Below are 25,697 nucleotides of genomic sequence, written 5' to 3'. Positions count from 1 at the left end.
CCTTCCAGTCGTCAACCATTCTAACTCCCCCTCCCACTCCCTGGGTGGCATGTCTATCCTAGGTCTCCTCCAGTGTCTCAATGACATCAACTGCAAACTAGAGGAGCAGCACCTCATACTCTGCCTCGGGAGCCTACAGCCTGATGGTCTGAACATGGAATTCACCAGTTTTAAAATTTCGTCGCGCCTGGTCTCATCCCATGTCCAACCCTCCCTCTCATCCCTGCCTCCTTGACCTGATACAACCTGTCCATCTTCTCTCCCACCTACCTGCTCCTCCCACCTCACTGATCAATCCCCACCGCTTCCTACTTGCACTTGCCTATCACCATCCCACCTACCTTCCCCAGCCCCACCCCCTCTCTATTTATTTCTGAGCTTCCTTCACTGCCTCTGCCCCATTTCTGAAGAAGGGTCCTGACCCGAAATGTCAGGTTTCCTGTTCCGCCGATGCTGCCTGGCCTGCTGTGCTCCTACAATTTCATATTGTGTTATCCCTAAACACATGTAATTTTGTTCCCTCCCCCCATCCCCCTCTCTGATGAAGGGTCTAGGCCCGAAACGTCAGCTTTTGTGCTCCTGAGATGCTGCTTGGCCTGCTGTGTTCATCCAGCCTCACATTTTATTATCTTGGAATCTCCAGCATCTGCAGTTCCCATTATCTCTAATTTTGTTTTCACTCTGCTTCCTTTCTTATACAAAATACCACCTCCTACCTCAGCTGCCCTTGTGGTCTCTGACTGTTTAAATCCTAACTTGTGGTCATTTTGGCTGAATTGAATTAAGATGGCCCAAACTCAATTTATGTGAAGTTCTTAACAATGAACAGATGGAATAAACTTTATTCCATCTGTGCAGCTGGATCCAAACCAAAGATTCAATGTCAATGTATTATCCCATTGCAGGACGCAGTCTCTACTACAATATCGATTTCCAACATTAGACCATCTTCGGAGAAGTAAGTTGCAGCTTAAAATACCTGGTTGCAATGGCCCAAGTGGAAATGTCGTCAGTCAACTTCAATGGTAGCAAAATTTGGGCAGAGTTTAATACAGATGGTCAATCCACTACCGTTGATTATCTGGCCAATGACAGATGTGAAAATTCTCCTGCTCAGAGTTTCAGCTCACCGTTTTGTTGTACACGGATGTAACTCAGATTAAATGGATTAAAAATATATTTGATGCACTCAGTTGAATAGAAATTGGTTAGTGCCTGATTTTGGTCTCACGTCCAATTCCACTTGTAAAACTATGTGTTCCAAGCAGAAGGTTCAACATGGGCCTTAAGTTTTATTAATCAGTAGCCTGAGAAAGTAGTGAATTGCCGAGGTATCCACACGAGGCCAACCATAGATAGGTTGACTCTTCTTAACCTAAAGAACAATGGTGACAAAATCCTAAAAGAGCTGCAGATGCTGGCAATCTGAAAAAAAAACAGAAAAGGCTGGAAAATCTCTTAATGATTCGGGTCTAGTGATCCTTCTTCAGAACTTCAGAACTGCTGCCGCTGTAGTTTCCTCATGCTTTTTTTAATTTTACTCTCTCAAGATAGGGACATGAATGGCAAGCTTCGAACGTATCGAACCTTCCCAAGTTGCCCTTCAAAAGGACTCCTTCTTTGTATAGCTTAATACAACCTGAGTCCAGAGCAGTCCGCCAGCCTCAAGAACCTTAAGGTTAGGCCCAGTGCAGCCTGGAATCTAGGCCCTGGAGCAGCCCGGAGTCAAGGCCCCGGTGCAGCCCAGAGTCGAGGCCCTGTGTGGTCTGGAAAAAGGCCTGGTGTGGTCTGGAATCGCGGCCCGGTGCAGTCTGGAGTGGAGGCCTGGTGTGGTCTGGAGTAAAGGCCTGGTGCAGTCTGGAGTCAAGACCCGGTGTGGTCTGGAGTTCAAGTCCCAGTGCAGACCAGAATCAAGGCCCTGGTGCGTTCTGGAGGCGAGGCCCAGTGCAGCCTGGAGTCGAGGCCCTGGAGAGGCCCGGAATCGAGGCCTGGTGCACCCTGGAGTCGAGTCCCCTGTGCAGCACAGAGTCGAGAGTCCTGAGCAGCCCAGAGTCAGGGCCCCAGTGCAGTCTTGAGTCAAGGCCTGGTATGGGTCTGGAGTCGAGGCCCCGTCGATCTGGAGTCTAGGCGCCATTGTGGCCTGGAGTCTAGGCCCAGTACAGTCAGAAGTCTAGGTGCCAGCAGAGACTGTGTTGGAAGGACTGCAGTTCGGAGCTTTCTCATTTCTCTACTTTCTATTTTATTCCTACAATCTGTTTATTTCTTTATTTATCTGTTTTTGAGCTTGCCCTGAAGAATCTCTACCTAGGTACCTGGTATCTGAGATGACACATTTGAGTACATATGACAATATAGCCAATTCAATTCAATTTAATTCAATCCAAAACCTTCATAAGGTGGTTAAGTGGCAAGAGACTGGGAGTCACATTTGGTCAGATTAAGTAAGGACAACAGGCTGCCTTAACAAAAGGACGTGGGTGAACTAGTTGAGTTTTATAATAATCTGATAGACTTGTCACCTGCTTTTTATTTCCTTTCCTTTTGCAATTTTAAAAAATTTAACTTTACTTCATGCCATGATAGATTTTGAACTCATGCCCCCTCGAATATGAATCCCCGTCTATTCATTCTTAGTCCTATAACATGCACTATATACCCCAGTTCCAGAAACATTGAGTGATTGAACCTTGGATTACAATGCTGAATGGCTCAGTCCCACACTGAGCAGTCTGTCTCCCGAAAGAGACCTTTTCCATGAGTTTGTCCAGAAAACATTGAAACATTGTCTGGGGTTTAACATATTGTTTTAATTCAGAGTCACTCTTAATTTGCAATAAATTCAAACAAAGCAGCTGCTGGAAATACAGTAGAGTGATTCATTGCAGTGAGAAGTCAATGCAGAAATTAAAAAGTGTCCATCTGCTAGCAAGGATTAAGATTGAACACACTTCAAATTTAATCTGAATGAAAGAAGGGTAGCCAGGTGTGGCTGATTTCCAATAAATCTATGCGTATGTTGCAAGCAGAGCTTCCGATTGTCTTTTTAGCTGGGGGTGATTCATTCCATGGTGCAGTCCCCCAGAATACTCTTCATGCATGGACCAAGCTACTGAGCTATCGCTAGCTATTTGACCAAGGAAGGCATCACAGCCCTGTTCAATTCCATTGTCACCAAAGGTCAAAACTTCCTGACTGGATTCAGTGGTTAGTGACCAGGAGTGGGATTGTTTACAATGATTCCGCTTTGGGACCAGTTCAGTTTTCTAATTCTTGTCCAAAAAAAGAATAAGGATCAACAGAGAGTGTTATTTCCTGACACAGTTCAGTTCCAAACTATCTCCTTCAATCCACAATCGGCAGAACCTAATGTTTGCTTCATTCACATGTTTACCAGAGAACTAAAATACTCCTTGATTACTACAACAGATAATCCCTTCATTAAGCTTTCTGAAAATGGTATCAGAGAAAGCTTCACAGTTGTGTTTGGGGTTTCAAAGGCAAGATTTCTTTTCTATGCCTGAACAACGCAGTTCGTGTTAAACTGTTAAGCAAAAGATGGAATAAATCTTGCACTGGTTGTGACTTGGACAGTGAAAGCTACAACAGACAGGCTCCATTGAGATGTAAAGATGACTGATAATATGGTAATGTTGTGACCCACTGCTGTGTTATTACCCTCCAGTGCTCTCTACCTAACTGTCTCTTATCTTACTCTGACAGTGCTAATAGAATATGCATAGCACTATTAGCATATTAGCTAATAGCACCCTCGAGGAGCAAAGCCATAAAACTTTAAGTAGAGATCAAAACAGAAGGATGAAAAAAAACAGAACATTGTCACAGGCAAAAAAAACAGGGCCTAGGGCGATGTTTGTAAGAGCACATGGAGTCATAATTCCTCTCCTAATAATAATGCAAATAGAAAGAGTAAAGGAGAAACAAAGTCCTTTTGAAAACTAAAGCTAACAATAATCATTGAGATAGTCTATGTATTGGAAGAGGGCACATGTTCTGAGGCTTTTGAATTTTGTTGTCAGCTATAACTCTGATTTAAACTTGTGACTTTTGATGTCGTTATGTTTTCTTTACAAGATGGGAACAGTGGCAAGTCGTAAAATTCTCTTGTGGAGTTGACGGCGCCTTAACAGAGATTTGGAAGTGGAAGAAAGATTTGTCCTTTTGGAAGCTATCCTTGGCCTTGATAGGAATGAAGGTCAGTGAAACTGTACATGCCGCAGGGCTAATTTGTTCATTAATTGGTCATCAAGTAAACAGTCTGTGACCTGAACAGATGTATTGTCTTTTAGAGTTGATGGGTTTAATGAAAAGAACCATGTCCTTTTTATCCCTCTGATGTCTAATTTCTCTCATTATACTGCTTGTTTTCTGCCATTTTAGCTTGTCCCGCTGGAAGTGAGGCAAATCAGGCAAACACTTGTTTATGAATTCCTAACGTAAAAATAATAATAATGAAACTCACTATATAATAAAAATCTAATCCAGTCACTCAGGGTGGGGCAAACCAGAGCCCAAGAACAGGCAAGAGGAAAACAATTCACAGCATTAATTCCTCCAAGCCTCTTTATTTTGAACGTATCTCACTACCTGGATATTGAATTATCTTAATTAGCTGAAGCCTGGAAAAATACTAACTACTCATAGAGACTGATGGACAACACAATGAATCAAAGAAGAGAAAAGAAGACTTTCTGCTTCTCAAAATGAGCTCATAATTGAGGAATAAATTGAGTCAGAAACTATGCAAGAGATAGCGAGTGGGTCAGACACGTGAAATTGTACAGGAGAATTTTCAAGAGGCCTAGGCATTGATTTTCATTTAAATGTGAGGAGGGCTGTGCATTTTCATTTTTCTCTTCCTATTGCATTGGAATACCATCAAGATGCGGTGAATGAAGTGCAACGTCAGACAAGTTCAGATGCTAATGATGCACCACACTCTGACCAAGGCTCACAGATTCACTTTTCAGTTCGGTACTCTGGATTTTCACAGAGTACCAGTTTGAAATCTTGCATAATGTATCAAAGTGAACGGTAAATGGTACATTCTAATGCTGACTGGCAAGAAGACAATACTGGCATTGAGTTTCCCAGTAGTGATGACATGGGGCTGGCAGTGAAGCCAAAGATCCAGTACAACAATTGTCTTTCAGATATTCACACACAAGGTTAGTGCTACTAAAAATCCCAGATTTGTCTCTAATGAAAGCAGATAGTTAAAAAATTACAATTAAAAGTAAGGTTTTGAAACCCTGCATGCCATCCAGATGCTAACCATAGACATACTATACTCAACATTGAAAGTTTGATGTGCCTAAGAGAATAATGTAATGTTAATCTTTGTATATCTAAAAGGATTTTGAAGGTGCAATGCAGCTATATATTTTTTTCTCATCTTGATAGTCTCTGCTGTTATAAGAAGCTGCTAATTTCACAAGATCATGGAATGAGAAGGATACATCTTCCATGACATATCAGGCAACCACAAGCCATAATCTTCAACTAAAGTAAGCCAAACAGGTTCTGGCTCTTGTCTTCCTTCTCTATTTCATTGTCTGCTCATGCATTTCTCCAGACAATGCATCTATTGCTGAAGCTGAAAGCTTTTCTAACTCTTCCAATGCTCAATCACAAGGATCCATTGAGTCAGTGTTGTACACAACTAGGATGACAAATGGAATAGAGTCAGAAAAGATCTCACAAGTCATGGCTGGATATCCATGTCATGTTGTGGGCCATCAACAGGAAGAGAATTAGATTCATTGACAATCTGTAACTTCATGGCCCAAAAGGTCCCTCACTCTATCATTATCATCGAGCCAAAGGCATAGTCCTGGTTCAATGAAAAGTGCAGCGGCCCAAAAACAGAACCACGCGTTCCTTAAAATGAGGCATTAGCCTCATTGGAAAACACAGACCTGTGAAAAAATGGAAGCAACATGGCTCTGCAGTCCTACCACATTTAGCCATGAATGGTGATGAATAATTAAACAACTAACAAAAGAAGGAGGGTCCACAACACCCCCATCCTCAATGATGAAGGAGGCCGAAACAAAAGGCAAGGCATGACCATGTGCAATAAAAAACAAATTGCTGGTAAAGCTCAGCAGGTCTGGCAACATCTATGGAGAGAAAGCAGAATTCACATTTCAGGGTCCAGTGACATTTCTTCAGTTCTGCCAGTGCTGCCAGACCTGCTGATCTTTTCCAACAATTTCTATTTTTGTTTCTGACTTCCAGCATCCACAGCTCTTTCGGTTTTATTTCAGAACCATTTGCATCCACCTTCAGCCAGAAGTACTGTGTGCAAGGTTCATCTCGGCCTCCTCCTGAGGTCCCCCACATCACAGATACTAGTCCTCAGTAAATTTGACTTACTCCTTGTGTTATTAAGAAATGGCTGACAGCGTCAATACTGCAAAGTGTGTGGTACTGACAACATAACAGCAATAATATCGAAGTTGTGCTCCAAAACTAGATGCATCCCTATCCAAGCTATTCAGTTAAAGTTACAAAATTGACATCTACCAATAATGTGGAAAATTAGTAAAGTTTATCCTGTGTCCAAAAAGCAGGGCAAATCCATTCCCTCAATTACCAATCAGTCTTCTCTCAATCATCATCAAAGCAATGGAAGATGTTGTTGATAGGCTATCAAACAGCACATACTCAGCAATAATTTGGTTGCTGATACTTAGTTTGGATTTTACCAAGGTACTTGGTTCCTGATCTCCCCAAAACCTTGTCCCAAACATGAACAAAAGGGCAGAACTCAAAAGCTGACATGGGAGTGACTGCTCATGACATCGAGTCAGCGTTCTTGAGCCCTGCAAATTTGAAGCCAATGAGTTGTGGGGGAACCTGTTCAGTGGCTGGGCTCACATCCAACACAAAAGAAGGCAGTTGGTGTTGTTGGAGGTCAATCATCTCAGTACCAAAACTTTGCTACACAAGTTCCTCAGCATAGTATCTATGACTCAACCTTTTTCACCTGCTTCATCAATGATATTCTGTCCATCATAAGGGCAGAAATGAGGATGAATGTTAATGAATCAGTACCAATTGAAACTCATCAAATACTGAAACAGTCAGCATCAAAATGTAAACTGGGCAATATTCAAACTTAGGCTAATCAGTGGCAAATAAGATTCACACAATACAAGTGCCAGGTAGTCACCAAAAAATGTGACTGAGTCATCCATCCTAGATACTCAATGGCATTACTAATGTTGAATTCCTCTATCAAAATATTCTGGGCACTACCATTGACTAGTAACTGAACTGGACAGGCCACAAAAATGCTGTGGCTATGAAAACTGCTCAGGGACTATGGGTTCTTAGGGTAATGACCTATGTGTTGACTCTCCAAAGCCTGTCTATCATTGATAAGGTACAATGCAGAAGTATGATCGAATACATTCCATTTTCCCGGGTGATACAGCTCTAAGCCAGACATCATCCTGATTTATTGTTCCTCCCTTCCCAGTGCATTGTGATATACCTTCATCAGATGGAATGCAGGACACAAGAGAAAGACTCACCACCACGTTCTCAAGGACAACAACGATGGGCAATGAATGCTGGTCTTGCCAGCAATGTCCACGTCCCATGAAAGATTTTTTTAAAAAAAGTTGAATATGAAAATTGGTGAAGGTTGTTATATTCTAAATGTTTCAAATAATGGAAGATCTAGTGGCGGGAGAATACAAGATCTGTACAAAAAAAATAAAACTTTTAAGCAGTTAATAAATTGAAGATGGCAGATCAGATTGGCTGTAGTGTGTAGGAGTTCTTGGATGTTAGTGTGACACTGGCAAACATATCTCTGGTAAATGTTTACGGCTAAAATAACTGTAGCAGAGGTTATGAAGTAGACGTCAAGCAACAAAAAATGTGACACATCAATAATGTGGAATATTACCGGAATTATTTTTACACCAGGAGGTGGCCATGCATCTTGGCATATGATCAGTGATCAGGGAAAGGAGGGTGTGAGTGTGAGCCAGGAAGATAAGGGAACTCAAAGGGCAGACACACGAAAAGTTCAGCTTTTACATTTGTTGAAAATGCCCAAGGTTCTTTCTGCTTCTTTGGATGAGAGTGAGGGCTTCATTGTGGATGAACTAACTGACCAATGCATTATGGTACAGGAAGTGATTCAGTGGATGAGTGGGGCTGGTGGAAATGGAATATAATGCTAGCAGTGTATAGCATTGTACATTGGATAGACACTGCAGCCAAAAGAATGAGTCAAAAAGGTCACATTGCCTCCCCAGTGCTGGACAGGAACAAAGAGTACAAGGGGAAGGATCCAGTTATTGGGATCCATGTAAGTACAAATGACATAGTAAAGAAAAGGAAAAATGTTCTGCTTAGGTTGATAAGCTAGGCACTAAAGAACAGAACCTCAAGTCCGACAATTTATGGAATATTAGCGGAACCACCTTCCAATTGGCAGAAGGCACAGAGGAGGAATAAAGTTAATAGTGCCTCAGAGACTGATATGGGAGAAATGGGCTCCAGTTCGTGGGATACTGCGTCATACTGGGGAAAGTGGGACTGTCCTGTTGGGAAAATCTGTACCTGAATCATGCTGGGACTAGAGTTTTAGCAAACTCTATGCTCAGTGAAGGAGAGAAGTCTTTAAACTAAACAACAGGAACAAGGGATCAAGCTTAAGCAGGTGAAACACCACAAGTGATAGAGCCAAGACAGGAGAGCAAAATGGTAATATGGGAAATGTAGATTGGAGAATGGCAGGAAGGGACATTGAGAATAAGCCCAAGAATATGCCTATAGTCAAGACTAGGTGTTACAATAACAAAACTAAACTAAAGATTCAGTATCCAAATGCATGTAACATATATAACAAAGTGAACAAATATACATTGATGTAAATAAATATGATCTGATCGCCATTTCAGAGACATAGCTGCATGATAACAGGGATTGGTGGTGAATATTGAGCGGCATCTGATATTTACGGAGAATAAGAAGCTAGGTAATGAAGGAGGGGTGGCCCTGTTAATCATGAATGGCATTGGTCCAATAATAGAGGAACCTTGGTTCAGCAGATCAGGCCACTGAATTGATTTGAGTGGAGCTGAGGAAATGGTAGAGGGAAGAATCATTGGTAGAGATGGTCTGTCACACCCCCTTATGGTAACCACAACGTAGATTGAAGGTTATAAAGATAAATATTGGATGCTCGTAATAAATGTACAGCAATAATCCTAGGTGATTTGTATCTACATATAAACTGAAAAGGTCAGATTGGTGCAAGTAGTCTGAATGCAGAGTTCATAGAACATTTTTGAGATGAGGCACATTCTGGAAATGACCAGCGAGCAGGCTATATTAGGGTTGACATGACTTGGTGTGATGTTACAGGATTAATTAATGACCTCAGAGTAAAAGCACCCCTAAGGTATCAGCAAACACAACAAGACTGAAATTTGCATTCAGCTTGAACAGGAGAAGAGTGAGTATTTAAAACTTAAATAAGTGGAAGTGTGTGGACAAGGAAGCCAAACTAATAAAGTGAACTCAAATACTAGGCTGGAGGACAATTTAATAGAGGTGCAGGGGCAGGTATTTAAGGAGACATTTCAGACTACTCAGATTAAGACTATTCCTCCTGCAGAGGAAATTCTAAAGGAGAGGGCCCCATCTGTAATGAATGTAAGGTGTTAAGGAAAGCATCAAGCTTCTGGGAAAAACATATAACTGTGAAAGGGAAAATAGCAGGTGAGAATGATTGGATATAATATTAAAAAGGCAGAGAATGGTTAAAGAATTAATTAGGAGTGAGAAATTTGTGTAAAAACATTCACTAGAAATGTAAAAATGAACAGCAAACTTTATACAGCTATTTGAGAAAGAAAAATAAGCAAAGAAAGTTTTTGTCCTCTAGGGTGAGAATACTAGACAATAAGGAAATGGCGATAAAATGAACAAATATTTTGTTTGTTTCTTCACTGTAGAGGATACAAAAAAATTTCCAGCGATAATGGTAAATCAGGAAATGGAAGAAGAAAATAACTTGATGAAATTGTAATTACTAGGAAGTGGTAAAGGGCAAACTGATGGAGCTGTGGCTCAAAAGCCCATGAAGGACCTCATTGTAGGAGGTTGAAAGAATGGTTAATGAGGTAATAAATGCATTAATGTTAATTTTTCAAAATTCACTGCATTTGAGAATGTTCCATGAGCCTGGAAACTATGACTCGTCAATTCAAGAAGAGATGGAGACCGAAAACAGGAAACTATAATTCACTTAGCTTGGCATCTGTCATGGGAAACGTGTCAGAACCGATCTTCAAGGATGTTATAGTTGGTGCTTTAGAAAGACTGAAGGTAATTTGAAAGAGTCAGCTTGGTTTTGTGAAAGAAAAATCATGCTTTCAAAGGGGTCTGAGGAATCCTAGATCAGGATTCTCTTAAGGTTAACATACAGGTTCAATAAGCACTAAGGAAGACAAATGTGATGTTAGCATTCATTTCGAGACAGCTAAAGAACAAGAGCAGGGATGTACTGCTGAGGCACTGGTCAGACTACATTTGGAATATTGTAAGTGGTTTTGAGCTCTGTTTCTAAGGAAGGATGTTTTGACATTGGAAGAGGTCCAGAGGAGGTTTACTAGAATGATTCCAAGAAATGAAGGCCTTCTCATATGAGGAGCAGTTGAGGACTCTGTGTCTACTGAATGGATTTTGGAAGGACAAGGGGGGTGATCTAATTCAAACTTAAAGAATATTGAGAGGCCTGGATAGAATGGATGTGAAGAAGAGATAGTAGGAACTGCTGATGCTGGAGAATCTGAGATAACAAGGTGTAGAGCTGAATGAACACAGCAGGCCAAGCAGCATCAGAGGAGTAGGAAGGCTGATGTTTCGGGTCTAGACCCTTCTTCCGAAATGTGGAGAAGATGTTTCCACTTGTTGGAGAGACTAGGACCCGAGAACATAGCCTCAAAATAAATGGATGGCCCTCTAGAACTGAGACGAGGAAGAAGTTCTTCAGCTAGAGGGTGGCGACTCTATGGAACTCATTGCGATAGTAGGCTGTGGAGACCAAATAGTTGAGTATATTTAAGACAGAGATAGATAGGTTCTTGATGAGATCAGAGGCCAAGGGTTATGGAGAAAAGACAGGAAAATGGGGTTGAGAAACGTATCAGCCATGATTGCTTGATGAAGCAGACTTGATGGGCTGAATGATCTAACTCTACTTCTATATTTTATGTTCTTAAGATCTTATGTTTAACTGATTTACCGATGTTCTTTATGGAGTTAGCAGATTAATGGGAGCTTGTGGAAGCACTGTACTTGAATTTCCAGAAGGAGTTAGATAAGGTGCCATCTTAAAGATTATCGTACAGATTAGGAGCTGATGGTGTAGAGGGTTATAAATTAATACAGACAGATGATTGGCTGCCTGGCCGAAAAAGGAGAGTATGCAAAAATGGATCTTTTTCTGGTTGGTGGGATGTACTAAGTGGTGTTTCCCAAGGATCTGTGTTTGGCCCACAGTCTTTTTATCCCCAATGTATATCAATGATTTAGTTGAGGGGAGCAAAAACATTGTAGCTAAAATTGCAGATAACACAAAGATCATAGATCATAGAATCCTTACAGTGTGGAAACAGGCCATTTGGCCCACCAAGACGACACCAACCCTCAGAGCATCCCACCCAGATCCATCCTCCGATAACCCACATAACCTACACATCTCTGAACACTATGGGCAATTTAACACGGCCGATCCATCTAACCTGCATATCTTTGGACTTTGGGAGGAAATCGGAGCACCCAGAGGAAACCCACACAGACATGGGCAGAACATGCAAAGGCCACACAGACAGTCACCCAAGGGTGGAACCAAACCCAGGTCCCTGGTCCTGTGAGGCAGCAGTGCAAGCCACTGAGCCACTGAGCTGCCCCAAAGATAGATAGTTAAGTACGTTGGGAAGCAGACATAAGAAGGGTGAAGACTGACATAAATAAGTTGGGTGAGTGGGCAAATATCTGGCAGATGGGGTATGATGTTGGGAAAGGCAATGTCATTCACTTTGACAGAAAGGATAAAAAGCAGAGCATTACTTAAACAGAGGCAAACTCTGGAATTTTGCAGAGGGATCTCGGTGTTCTAATGCAGGAGTCACAAAAAGTTAAGTGCAGGTGCATTAAGTAATTAGGAAGACTACAGGAATCATAATCTCTACTGCAAGGGAAGTTGAACATGAAAGTAAGAATGCTATGCTTCAGTTATACAGAGCATTGACAAGACTAAAATCTTGAATACCACATGCTCTTTTGGTGTCATTATTTAGGGGTGTTAGTACATTGGAAGCAGGTCAGAGGAGGTTCACTAGATTGATAAACTGAGCAGATTGTCTTATGAGGAAAGGTTGGACAGACTGGGCTTGAGTCCATTGAAGTTTAGGAGAATGCGGGTGCAACTTGATTGAATTATATTAAACCCTAAACAGCCTTAACAAGGTGAACATGGAAAGAGTATGTAAGTTCAGAATTTTAAGGCAATGTTTAAAAATTAGGGGTCACCCATTCAGGACAGAGATGAGGAGAATTGTTTTCTTTGATCTCAAAGTGTTGGAACTCTTTATCTCAGAAAGCAATGAGTACAAGTATTTTTAAGGCAGAGGTAGTCAGATTTGTGTTAGACAAGGGAATCAAATGTTCTTGTGGGTAGATGGGAATCTGGAATTCAAAACAGAAATAGATCAGCCATGATTTTATTAAATAGTGAATCAGGCTTGAGGATTGAAATGACCACCTTCCGCTCCTTGTTCATATGTTCATATGGATATTTGCTCAGTAAAACAGAAATAAATTGAAGGAATGTGCAGAAAGAATAGAGAAACTGAATTAGTGTTCTGTTGAGCCAGCAGTGACAAGCTTGATAGACTGAATGATTTTCCCTGAAAATCATGGTCTGAATGAATAGTGGAACAGGGCAACAAATTTCTACATTGCTGCGCTATTATTTCTCTGATGAATTCAAACAAAAATGGAAGACGATTTAACGTGACCAATTGCTTAATTGGAGCTACTGTCTTCCTTTTCAGATGTGATGATTTAAGTGCTGATGGAAATTTTATTTTGATGAACTTCTTCCAGAAGTTTGATTTGTAGTTTACAAAATGATAATGTAATCTTTTACTTAAAACCTGTAGTTGAGAAAGGAAACTCGGCAGAGAATAATTTGAGTTCTATATAGAGGTGGAATTTAAAGTGCAAAGCACTAACATAAAATGACCAATTGGTTGGACTGAATAGTCGTTTGCTTTTCTTAAATATTATTATATTCTTAAATTGTAAGTGATTTTGTCACCTTTACTATTCCTCAGCAAGACTGTGAAGGGAGTTCAAAGTGTTTCATTGGTAGCTTTGCTGGAGAAAAAAGATAAACACGAGTGTTCATGATGGAAGTTTGTGCTGTTGAGAAAGAAGATGAGCCAAAGACACTGACAATCACCTGCCCTAGTGTCACAGTGGGGAGTACTGTGCAATCACACAGCTGACAACACAGATATTCTCACCACAGCTGGACCGTTTGGTGTTCACTCCTCTGATGCCGTAACTGAAGCCCAGTTGCACATCATGTCAGAAGTTGTAAGCCAGGAACGTCCCTCATGTGGTTGTACTTGACACTCAAAATTCAGGGCTTTGTGCAGAGTAAGGAAAGCTCACTCCCAGCTTCACAGACAGGGACCCGGAGGTGTTGGCAGAGAGGAGGCCAGGTGTTTTTCTGGCTAGACACCATAGAAGGCCATTCCACTAGACCCAGCCAGCCCAGATGCAAATTACAGTTCCAGGTGAAAAGGAACACCCAATAATGTAGGTAGAAGGCCGATGATCTTCAGTGCTCTGCAAGAATTATTGCCACGATATTCTATCTACTACCTCACAGCCACAGCACTACCACTCAATCTAAATCTACGTTTAGACACATATCTCTCTAAAGGCTTATTGGCTACAGCTCTCATTATTACATGTGTTAAATCCACTCAATGGCTGTCACACACCTCTTCCTCACAAACTACTCACCTCTTCTGCTCTCTTTGCTTCCTACTCATTCAATGGAGACACCTCGCCCAGTTCTCCTACTTCTGCATGACCACCAAATGTTTTGTCATCCATTTCAGCCATGCTTAGTCACTTCCTTTATCTCATTGCAGTAAAGATGGGCCCATTTCCTTGGACTGATGTCTCCTATTGAGCTTCCTGTAATCCCTGTTTGCCCTCAATTGTGGGCCAATCCCTGGATTGCAAGGACACAAAGCTCTGGACTCCAATAGGACCAAGCACTTGACAAGATCAATCCTTCACACTGGAATCAGAAAAAAACCCTTGACTGATGGTGGCAGTAACCCTTGACTGACCCTTTATCCTCCTCAGGACTGGTCCCCTTTGACTTTCAAAGTTGGCTATTGATGGAAATACACACAGTGTATATGCTGCATGAGCTGCTGATGTGATGTTCACTTAAGATGATGCTGCACTGCTGGCTGATTGACAGATTAACTACCCACCATCACCAGCTGCATGCACGAGAAAGTAATATAGGCCAATGAGGCTAGCAACCTGTAATTGACCAAGGAAGACTCTGTGCACTAAGAAAAGGAATGTGTCCTACACAGAGGGCGTTAGCCTGAAAATTACAACTGAAATCAGTGGGTGCGTGCTAAGTGTTGAGAAGTACATGGAGACCTCAAAGTGAGTGGTAAAGTGAGTGAGCACTATGAAAACAAGCCAAGAACCGTAAGAGATAGTAAGAACTGCCAATGGAGTCAGAGATAATGCAGTGTGGAGTTGGAGGAACACAGTAGGCCAGGCAGCACCTGAGGAGCAGGAAAGCTGATGTTTCAGGTCAGGATCGTTCTTCTGAAATAGGTTTTCTAAGAGCCGTAAGATGCATCTTGTGTAGCTGAACATATATCCTTGTGAATGAAGTGACCTGATAGAATCACAGATGCCCCTGACATCCAAGATAAAGTGCTGCAGTGCTCAAATGGTGTGCAATCTGTTCTGAGGGCAGGCATGATGTTAGGGTGAGGTCGGTGTTTTGTTGAAGCCGACTCGAGTAGGTGAAGGGTCAAGGCTGATGGGGATAATGGAGCAGTTCGAGACATTGTTGCAAAGAAGTAGCTGTATAGCGACGAGGACAGGCATTCATAAAATACAGAAGATAGAACTCTACAGCACAAGAATGGGGCCTTCGGCCCATGATATTGTGCTGAACATGACATCCAAAGAAACTAATCCCTTCTGCCTGCCCGAGTTCCATATCCCTCCATTCTTTGCATAAATGCCCCTATAGTATCTGCCTCCACCACCATCCTGACAGTGCTTTCCCAGACTCCTACCATGGTGTGTGTAAAAGACTTGCCCATCACATCTCCTTTGAGCTTACTCCCAACCGTAAATTCATGCCTCCTTGTACTAGACATTTCCACTCTGGGAAGAAGATTTTGACCGCCAAACTCTACCTATGCATCACATCATTTTATAGACTTCTACAATGTGTCGCTTCATCCCGTGGTGCTCAAGAGAAAACAACACAAGTTTTTCTAGCCTCTTCTTATAGATCAGACTCTCTAATCCAGCAGCATCCTGGTAAACCTCTTCTGCACCCTATCCAAAGCCTCCACATTCTTCCTGTAATGGTGTGACCAGAATTGAACACAATATTCTACAGGTGGCCTAATCAAAGTCTTAAAAAGCTGTAACATGACATCCTGACTCTTGTACTCAAATCCCGAACAATAAAGGCAAGCATGCCAGATGACTTCTTTACCTCCCTATCTACCTGCGTGGCTACTTTCAGGGAGCTATGGGCTTGATCCCCAAGATTTTTCTGTACATAAATGCTGTTCAGAGTCCTGCCATTAACTGTATACTTTTCTTTAACATTTGATCTCCTAAACTGCAGCATCTCACACTTTCCCAGATCAAACTCCATCTGCCATTTCTCTGCCCATATCTGCAACTGATCTATATCCCATTATATCCTGTGACAACCTCCTACAAATTCGGCGAGCTGCAATCACCAGGTACCACTTTGATTGACATATTTGCATGTCTAGTTTCTCAGTGGAGAGGAGACAAGAACTGGAATATTTATATAGCAATCTGAGGCTTTAATGAGAATCTAATGCATGAACATAAGGTTGTCACTATTTCAAGTAATAAAGGACACTGAGAATCCTAGCGAGATTCTGAAGTCACCATTTACAGCTTGAGATAAAAATTACTAAACACTTCTCAACGTTGAGAACGTGAATTTTTTTTCCGATTCTCAATCACTTGCATTTCCCCACCATTCTTGCCTGTGTTTGCATCATACCTGGGAGGTTAGAATTCTGCCTTCTGCTGCAAAAGTATTTAATTGGCTGTAAAGCACTTTAGAGCTAATAACGAAAGGCGCCATATAAATGCAATTTTTGCTTCATTTTATAATTGGCAGTACGTTTTAAAATCAGTGCCATTTCATCTGTCGGTTCAGGTTGATGGAAAAGGCCCTGTGGGGGTTACTTGATAACGGGCTGAAATGTGACCAGGTCAATAAAATTGCAATGCCACCAAAAAGCAGATACTTTGAATTGATTTGTTGCTATTTGCAGATGGGCTGTTGTATGTGTAAACATTAAAAATGCCACTGTATTCTGGAAAGACATCTATTTGTTGCATAGCAGTTTAGACTATCCTGAGGACCGGGGAGGTACCATATAAATTCAAGATCATCCTTACAGTCATACTGATGAAGCATATTGTTAAAATGACAAAAATTAAATGGAAAGCTCATATTTTGTTCTTCAAAAGATCAGATAAAATATATACTTTAGGTTGATGTATATGTTATAGTGTGTAAACATTGTGTTACTTCTGTGAGATATCATCATATTCCATAAATCTTCAGCTTTTTTCCAAACTCAGGCATACAAAGGAAATCCATTAACAAAAGCTTTCTTAAAGAGATGGTGGCCTGACTGGATCAAGCATTACAGCCAGAAATCCTAAATAGGTGGCGTATTTATTAAGGGACAATTTATTCCCTGATGGTTGCTAGGCTTTATCATTTAAATGAGAAAAAGAGACAGAAAAATAATGGCTTGAAAAATGTACTGGTGGAAAGCTGCTGCTTCTGGTAATGTGACCCTGGTTTTGTTGTGTCTCTCAATGTGTCCGCTGAGGCTGCAGTGTAAAAATGGTCCAAGCAAGAAATTTAGAGCATGTTGGGGTCATGGGCTGGGTCACTTGGTGGCAGAACTCAGTAAATGATTCCGTCCCCAGGCTGTAATAATAGTAACTGTCAGGGAAAGGGAGCAGTTGCAGACAAGGCCAGCTCCATGAACTCCAGACGAAATAAGAATATCATTGCCTGAGGGGAACCCGTGTTCAAGATCTTGAGCTGAGAGCTAAAGGTGGGCAAACATACTGTTGTGCTTATTACAATCCACACCCCCAACCCCCTCCACCCCTGAAGAATTGTAAAAGTGCAGTCACAGGCTTTGCGGACTGCCGCAGGGGAAAACCTCAGAGTTTGTGGCAATTTTCTGCATCAAATGTTTTGATAATTAAGCAAAGCTGATCAAGAGAAAAACAACCAGTCTCCAGAGCTCAGAACGCAAAGGCCCATAAAATGGAATATCCAGAAAATGCCAAGGGCTGCCTTAGCAGATTAATGATGCTCTAGTAATAGATTTTTCCCATGCAAACTGTTAAGAAGCAAGGTCTTAAAAAATGTGCAGGTGTATTGGAGAAGTACCTACGGGTTGTGACATTGGGCACACTCCTAGCAACAGTCAAAACTGCTCAACTGGAGCCAAAGCAGCCAATGGAACAAATGCAACTAACATTAATGAAAGAAGTGATTGTAAGTTATTCATTAATTACCTCATAAAGGAGTACCACTAATTCCCTTCCATGCCAAATCTGAAATGTGTGTTTCTTAATCAGGTTGTGACTATTTGCTTGATACTTCTTTTCGCTCCCCACTCTAATCTGCGTGGAGTTACATGCAGATTGTAAGACAGGTTTTCGCTTCTGAAGGGTAGAAATGTTTTAAGGTTATCCTCCAAAGGGATCACTGAACCCTGTCAGCTAATGTCACTGACTTGTTGCCAACCACGGTGGAGATAGCTCACTTGGGAAAGTGCATTGAACGACCTCATTGGGATCAGGCAGAGGTGAAGCTGATGCATTCGAAGTACCAAACAACCCATCTATCCAATCCTTAAAGCACCAGCTATCCCACACGTGACAAGATATGCAGATAGTGCATCAGCCATCTCTGAATTCTTCCAACTGGAGTGGAAGTCATCCGTGATCCCGATGGCATGCCTCAGAACAAACAGAAAACACTAATTTTCTGATTTTCAAGATTTACATCTGTGCACCTCGTGAGCTTGTTTGATATTCATTTTCTGGCTTTACATCAGTGTTAACGCATTCCTTTAAAACGTACCAGCGTCACCTCAACGAGACAACGCAGCTTGTTGTAAAAGGCTATTAAACATCGGGCTAAAATATGGACAATCAAGTTGTTCACCATTCATTTCCTGAATTAATCTTCATCGCCAAATGGTCATTTTGAGAAAATATATCCTTGAGCTATTCAGGTGGCTGGTGGATGTTCTACATCTTGGAAGGGCATTTATTCGAGGATGTGATATGCAAGATCTAACAGTTGCCCAGTGTATTGGCTTGATGGTGTTTCAATCGATGCTTGCTGACTTACGTTGACTCCAATTTGGAAATGTCTCAACTTTTGAAGAACTCACTCTTGTTTTCAACTACCTCAAGAGTCTCACTGCTCCCTCTTTCAGGAACCTACTTTAATTGTACCACACTCAGATCTAACTGCTACCTGAATTCTGGTAGTCCTGTCAAAGAGTCACTGGACTCAAAATATTAACTTTATTTTTTCCTCTCCACAAATCCAGCCAGACCTACTGAGTCTCTCAAGCATTCTTTGTGGTTTATGTGTTCGAATTCTGGCATCCTGTGTGGTACTTTCCCAGATGACCATCCCTGCCACCTCGAACAGTATGTTGAGTGCTTGTCGTCGGTCTCTTGCCACCTTTTCCATGTTTTGTCTTGAACTTAGCTAGTGATTAATGGTCAAGGATAAATAACCATAGAGTATTGACAGAAGAACCTTAATTGTCAGATTATAAGAGATTTTTGGACGATGACAATAAGTATAACAACATTTGGTCAGACATAACGACTCGGACTTCAGGGAACTGGAGCATATTTATCTGCTCCCTCTGATAGCTAAAGTAGGGTTATTTTCTTCCATCCAGAGACGTCAATAAAATGAGTGGAGACAATGCAACATGAAAATGAGCTCATTTGAAACATTACCTGAAATAACGATGTGCACCCCAATTTTCCTCACTAAATTATTAATGACTCAACTTCATAACTGCCCTGACCCCAAGCTCTGGAGTTCCCTCCTTCAAGTTTTCTACAGCCCTATCTCTCTTCTCCTTCTTTAAAGAATTCCCTAAAACCTACTTCTTTGGTCAAGATAATAAAATGTGAGGCTGGATGAACACAGCAGGCCCAGCAGCATCTCAGGAGCACAAAAGCTGACGTTTCGGGCCTAGACCCTTCATCAGAGAGGGGGATGGGGTGAGGGTTCTGGAATAAATAGGGAGAGAGGGGGAGGCGGACCGAAGATGGAGAGAAAAGAAGATAGGTGGGGAGCAGAGTATAGGTGGGGAGGTAGGGAGGGGATAGGTCAGTCCAGGGAAGATGGACAGGTCAAGGAGGTGGGATGAGGTTAGTAGGTAGGAGATGGAGGTGCGGCTTGGGGTGGGAGGAAGGGATGGGTGAGAGGAAGAACAGGTTAGGGAGGCAGAGACTGGTTGGACTGGTTTTGGGATGCAGTGGGTGGAGGGGAAGAGCTGGGCTGGTTGTGTGGTGCAGTGGGGGGAGGGGACGAACTGGGCTGGTTTTGGGATGCGGTGGGGGAAGGGGAGATTTTGAAGCTGGTGAAGTCCACATTGATACCATTGGGCTGCAGGGTTCCCAAGCGGAATATGAGTTGCTGTTCCTGCAACCTTCGGGTGGCATCATTGTGACACTGCAGGAGGCCCATGCTGGACATGTCATCTAAAGAATGGGAGGGGGAGTGGAAATGGTTTGCGACTGGGAGGTGCAGTTGTTTATTGCCAACCGAGCGGAGGTGTCACTTGTCCTAAACAGTGACTTTATGTAGCTTGATGATGAGCTTTCTTTGATAAGCATGAAACGTTTTGAGATGTTAAAGAAAGGATATTATTAAACTGGAGTTGGTTCAGAAATGATCTACCAGGATGTTGCCGGGTATGGAAGGTTTGAGTTAAAAAGGAAGGCTGGATAGACTGGGACTTTTACTACTGGGACATAGAAGGTTGAGATGTGACCTGATGGAAGTTTATTTAATAATGAGGGATAGAGATTGAGCAGGTCTTTTCTCTACGATGGGGGATTTCAAGACTACGGGGTACATTTTTAAGTTGAGAGGCGAGAGATCTAAAAAATACATGAAGGGCAATTATTTTTTTAAACAGACAGAGAGGGTGGTTCATATGTGGATTGAACTGTTAGAGGAAGTGGTGGATGCAGGCACAGTTACAACATTTAAAAGGCATTACAGTTACAACATTTAAAAGACATTTGGATAAGTACATGAGTAGGAAAGGCTCGGAGGGATATGGGGCAGGAGCAGGTAGGTGGGACTAGTTTAGTTTGGGATTATGGTCAGCTTAGAGTGGTTGGGCCAAAGGGTCTGTTTCCTGCTGTATGGCTCTATGACTATGTTAGCTCAGCTAGCGGGATGACTGGATTGTACTACAGGATGAGACCAGCCACGTGTGTTCACTTTCTGCACCAGTTGAATTTACCACGAAGGATACACCTTCCAACTTCTCCCCTTACCCGAGGCATGTTGACCCTTAAGTTAAATGACCACCAGTCATCTATCACCAATGACAGAGCAGCCCTATGGTCTAGCAAGACTATGGTGACTTTTATTGTCAGCCGAAATATATTGGGATATTACAATACAGGTCCAGTTTTAATTCAACATGTGGTCCTTATCAACCAAAACATCACATAATTTGCATTTATATAGCATCTTTTGCAACCACAGGACACCCCAAAGAGACTTACAGCCAATACCATATTTCTAGAGTGTAAACATTGTTGTAACATAGGGAAAGCCAGCAGTCAGTTAGCAAGATTTAACAAACAGCAATGAGATAATGTCCAGGTAATCTATTTTAAAGAATTTTCCTTGAGGGATATAAGCCAGGACATGGAGGACAATTCCCCCACACAGGTTCAAAATAGCATCTTATATGTTTTTATTTATTTACCTCAAGATCACACATCTTAATTATTTCTGTTGATGTTTTTATAATAACATTTTCAAGATTATTTAAATATTTACAGCCAGTTTCTTAGGAGAAGTCTGCGATGGTCACAACAACAACTTGGTCCTCAATGACCCTTTCAGAATGGTATTGTAAGTGATTTGTTTTTTATTCTCTGTCAGTTAGCCAATGCACTGTGTAAGTTATATATCCTCCATTTCCATATCAACTTTCAAAAGCATAAGTCTCATCTTGATACCCTTAACAAATACACTGTGAAAATCCTAATACAAGTGACACTGCCATAGTCTACAAACCCTAACATGACTGATTAACATATGAACATCATGTGGCAAGAATTTCACAAGACCTGAGATAATAGGCACCGCAGATGCTGAAGAATCCGAGATAACAAGGTGTAGAGCTCAAAGAACACAGCAGGCCAAGCAGCACCTTAGGAGCAGGAAAGCATTTCACAGGGCAAGTTTACTGATTTGACTTGTGCAAACATCATTCCTTCAGCTTCAGTTTACTGATGAAACAGATTGCAATAACTGCACAGAAGATAGTATCCTGCCATCAAGTCACCCTTTATTTACATCTGCACTCTATAAGGGCTCTGACCAGCCTGCTCAGAGCTAGTCCCTAGACTGAGGAGACCTTCTGAATCTCTTGTCTATGTCTGTCAGCCAGGGCTCTCTGACTGGCCCAGGTTAACAAGCCCAATCAAGGATCTCGTAGTCAATGAGATCCACCTGGTCCTGGTCTCAGTCACTTCATAAGGATATAAAAACTAAAGTTGGGAGTTGGCCATACAGTCTTTTAAACTTGCTCTTCCATTTAAATATTATGGCTGAGCTTACACATTAACTTCATTTTCCTGTTTTATCTCCTTATCTTGTGCCTCCCTTAGTGCTCAAGAATATTTTAATTTCAGCTCTGAATATACTGAAATCAGCATCCACAGTAGCAAATAAATTCAAAGATTCACCATTATCTTTGTGAAGAGGCATTTAGATGCTACAGCCAGTATCTAACTTTTACATTAGGAATAAAACATTACATATTTCAAAGGGACCAACTTTCATTCTTGTCAAATCCATAGACATGTTCCATGCAATCCATCCTCAAAGGACAGCCATCGCTTGTCGAGAAATAATTTAGCAAACATTTGTTGTCTCCCTTCTTAAGTAAATATATACTTTCTTGGGTAGAGGGACTAAAATTGCATACAATACACCAGGTTTAATTTCACCAAAGCTCTGCATGCCCATCACTAACATTCAGTCCCAAATGTATGCATTGTTTGGTCTCTTCTTCATGGTCACCCTCAACAAGTATCCTCTGTCCATCTGGTCAGTGCTTCCTATTCCTCTTCCTTGTTTGTCTCTTCTTTCCTTCATTGCAGAAGAGCATGAAGCACAAGGGAATGCTTGCAACTAAATGTTGCAGATGATGAGGCACTGGATACTATTGGAGTCTCAGTGTGCCTGACTGTCAGAGATGGTCCTCCCAGAAGACTAGTATCAGTACTAAATATCAGACAGACACACGGGATAAACTCTCTGATGCTGATTTGATGTCAGCATGAAGTGAAATATCGTGTAGATAATTATCACCTCAATTTTATTTTCCCATTGGACAAATAGGCAGTGCTAGCATTTATTGCAGATCTTAAATGCCCTTGAACTCTTCTGAGATAGGCATTTTAAATGGCAATTAAGAATTAACCACATTGCTGTGGGACCAGCAGTTGGGCCAAGTAAGGATGGAGGATTTTGTCTCTAGAGGAAATTAAGTAAAGTTTCCAACGCTAAAGTGAATTGGGGGATTTTTTTTTTAAACAGTCAACGATACTTTCATGGTCACCGTCATTGAATTCATTTTCAATTCTTAACTCATTGATGAATTAAAATTTAGCTTTCATCAATTTCCTTGGGTGGAATATGAGTTCATGACACCAAAAAGTTAGCTTTGGGCCTCTGAATTATCAGCCAGTGACATTACCACTGCATCAACATCTCCCAGCATCTAAAATAAGGGCAGCATGGTGGTTCAGTGGTTAACACTGCTGCCTCACAGCACTAGGGGCCCAGGTTCAATTCTAGCCTTGGATGACTGTGTGGAGTTTACGTGTTCTGCATGGGTCCTCTGTGGTTGCTCTGGTTTCTTCCCACAGCCCAAAGATGTGCAGGATTGGGCTTGCTAAGTTGTCCAGGGATGTGGGGGTTAGGTGGGTTAGCCATAGGAAATACAGGGATAGGGCAGGGGATGAGCCTGTTTGGGTGCTCTTCAGAGAGTTGGTGTGGACTTTTTGGGCTGAGAGGCCTCTTTCCACAATCTAGGGGTTCTGGTTAATGTTTTTAATCTCCTTTCAAAGTTCTTGAGTATCCCCAAAGAAGTGGTCTGAGAGAATGACGATATCCCTTAAAGGTCAATTCTGAGAGGCCTTTCCTGATTATAGAATCTAAATAGGGACCACAGTCTCAAGATAGGGAAAGACCATCTAACGATTTTGTATCCTTGAAAGACCTACTGTCACAGGACTCAAGCAGCAGTTCAGGCTCTCATACATTGAAGGGACTTATGATAGTTACATTTTCACCTGGAGATTTATACTTCTTTGCAGTTTTGAATTTCTTTGCTGTACAATGTCATACAAAGTGGATCACACCATGACCATTTAGACATGCTGGTCTGTAGATACTAGGGTGCCTCCAGGTCCGTCCCAGCACCCAAAGTGCATCACCAAAATGCACATAGCTTGCTCATTGACACGCCTGCTGATTCATTTATAGTTTAGATTTGTTTCTTCAGTGGCTCCAACAGGATGCAGTCCAGTAGGTACTGGTTGTGCTCCATAGCTGGGTGTCATAGAACTTTCATTCTATTGCCCTAGTTTTCCCATTGGTGTCATCAGCAACAGTTTAAGTGGGCACTCCATGTCTCCAAGAGCTCGAAGTTTATCAGTTAGCTTCAATATGTGAAAAGGTTGGGTAAGATGAATTGCACCAGAATGTAACCATCGTGGTATCTGGTTCTGAATCTTTGGCACATCTGCTTATAAATCTCTTTGAACACTGGTCATACATTGATGGAGTAGAAGTCTTTTTATTTGAAGACTGCCAAATGATCTGAGAGGATGTCTGAATTGCTCAAAGTGTGCAATGTCTTATGGAAATCCAACTAGGGCCACAAATCTAAGTGTTTGCTCATGTTGACTGGTGTCATCATGTGAAAAATGTACGTAATGGCTGGCCTGAAAAATAAACCATTATTCACCTGTTGTATGTTTTTGTGGATGGCTGACTATAAAATCTTGTGACTATCTTCAGTAGGGGATCCAGAATCAAAACGGTTAGGGGCTGTTGTAACTAGCTATCACTGATGAGCATGGCCTCCACATCCATGTTGCAAGAAGTCTCATTGTAGCAAATTTCAAATGTTGGCTACCAAGTCAGGTAAAATCCAAGCCTCCTACGACACCGGTCCTCTATTATTTCAAGCAAACTTATCCTTTGACTCTAAATCCTGTAGGCTGCATGTAACCACCGGTGAGCTGTATTTCACTGCTCTTCCCCTCTATGCTGTTACTGTAGATCTATGAGCGACACATTATTATGCCTACGGTTGCTACTATTTTTGCTCTTGTTGATTCATCCACAACCCAAAATAACACATCATACGTGGTGTCTATGCTGATCTGATCAATCAAAGCTCCAAAGAGAGGATCTAGTGTAAAAACCTTCAAGTTATAGATGGCATCTCCAAAGTTTTAAATAAAGGTAACCTTCAAATTTGTTAAATTAACCTCTCAGCCCATGTACTGTGAACAACGCCTTTCGCATAACATGACAAGAAACCACCATGAGATGTCAATAGTTGGTGGTATTATTCCCAGCCAGGTCTTCAGCACCTTCAGTTATTGTTGTGTTTTCACCGTGCTTTTACCACTGAGTTTCTGGAAGCCCAGAAAACCCAACTTCAAGATCCATGTTAATGCTGCTGCAATTGAGTGAGTTATGTATCAAAATTGACAACCATCCTCTTGTGAGGCATGCAGCCTAAGGCACTGAAGTTACGAGCATGTTATTTGAGTTAGAGGCAGTTCCTCAATGTTCAAGCATTTCTCCATGACTAATACCTCACTCACACTCAGACCTATGTTTTTTTGACAGAATTTATGCCAAAATATATGTTTAATATCTCTCCTTTCCTGATGTGATATCTCCTATCCCTACCTCTAATGGGTCCACATTTACTTTTGCTGATCTCTTCTGTGTGCCTGAA

General features: G+C 41.6%; 1 protein-coding gene across 1 annotated transcript in view; it reads left to right on the top strand.

Moving 5' to 3' along the window:
- The window catches only part of ttc34 (tetratricopeptide repeat domain 34), a 225,771-nt gene that overhangs the window by 2,376 nt on the left and 197,698 nt on the right, over nucleotides 1-25,697 (top strand). Inside the window, exon 2 of the mRNA XM_048561892.2 lies at nucleotides 4,093-4,213. The gene's annotated coding sequence lies outside the window, so the exon portion shown is untranslated. The remainder of the gene's footprint in view (nucleotides 1-4,092; nucleotides 4,214-25,697) is intronic.

This window comes from Stegostoma tigrinum, chromosome 28 (assembly GCF_030684315.1).
Source record: "Stegostoma tigrinum isolate sSteTig4 chromosome 28, sSteTig4.hap1, whole genome shotgun sequence".
NCBI classification, from domain to species: domain Eukaryota; kingdom Metazoa; phylum Chordata; class Chondrichthyes; order Orectolobiformes; family Stegostomatidae; genus Stegostoma; species Stegostoma tigrinum.
This window is presented reverse-complemented; position numbering and strand designations above follow the sequence as displayed.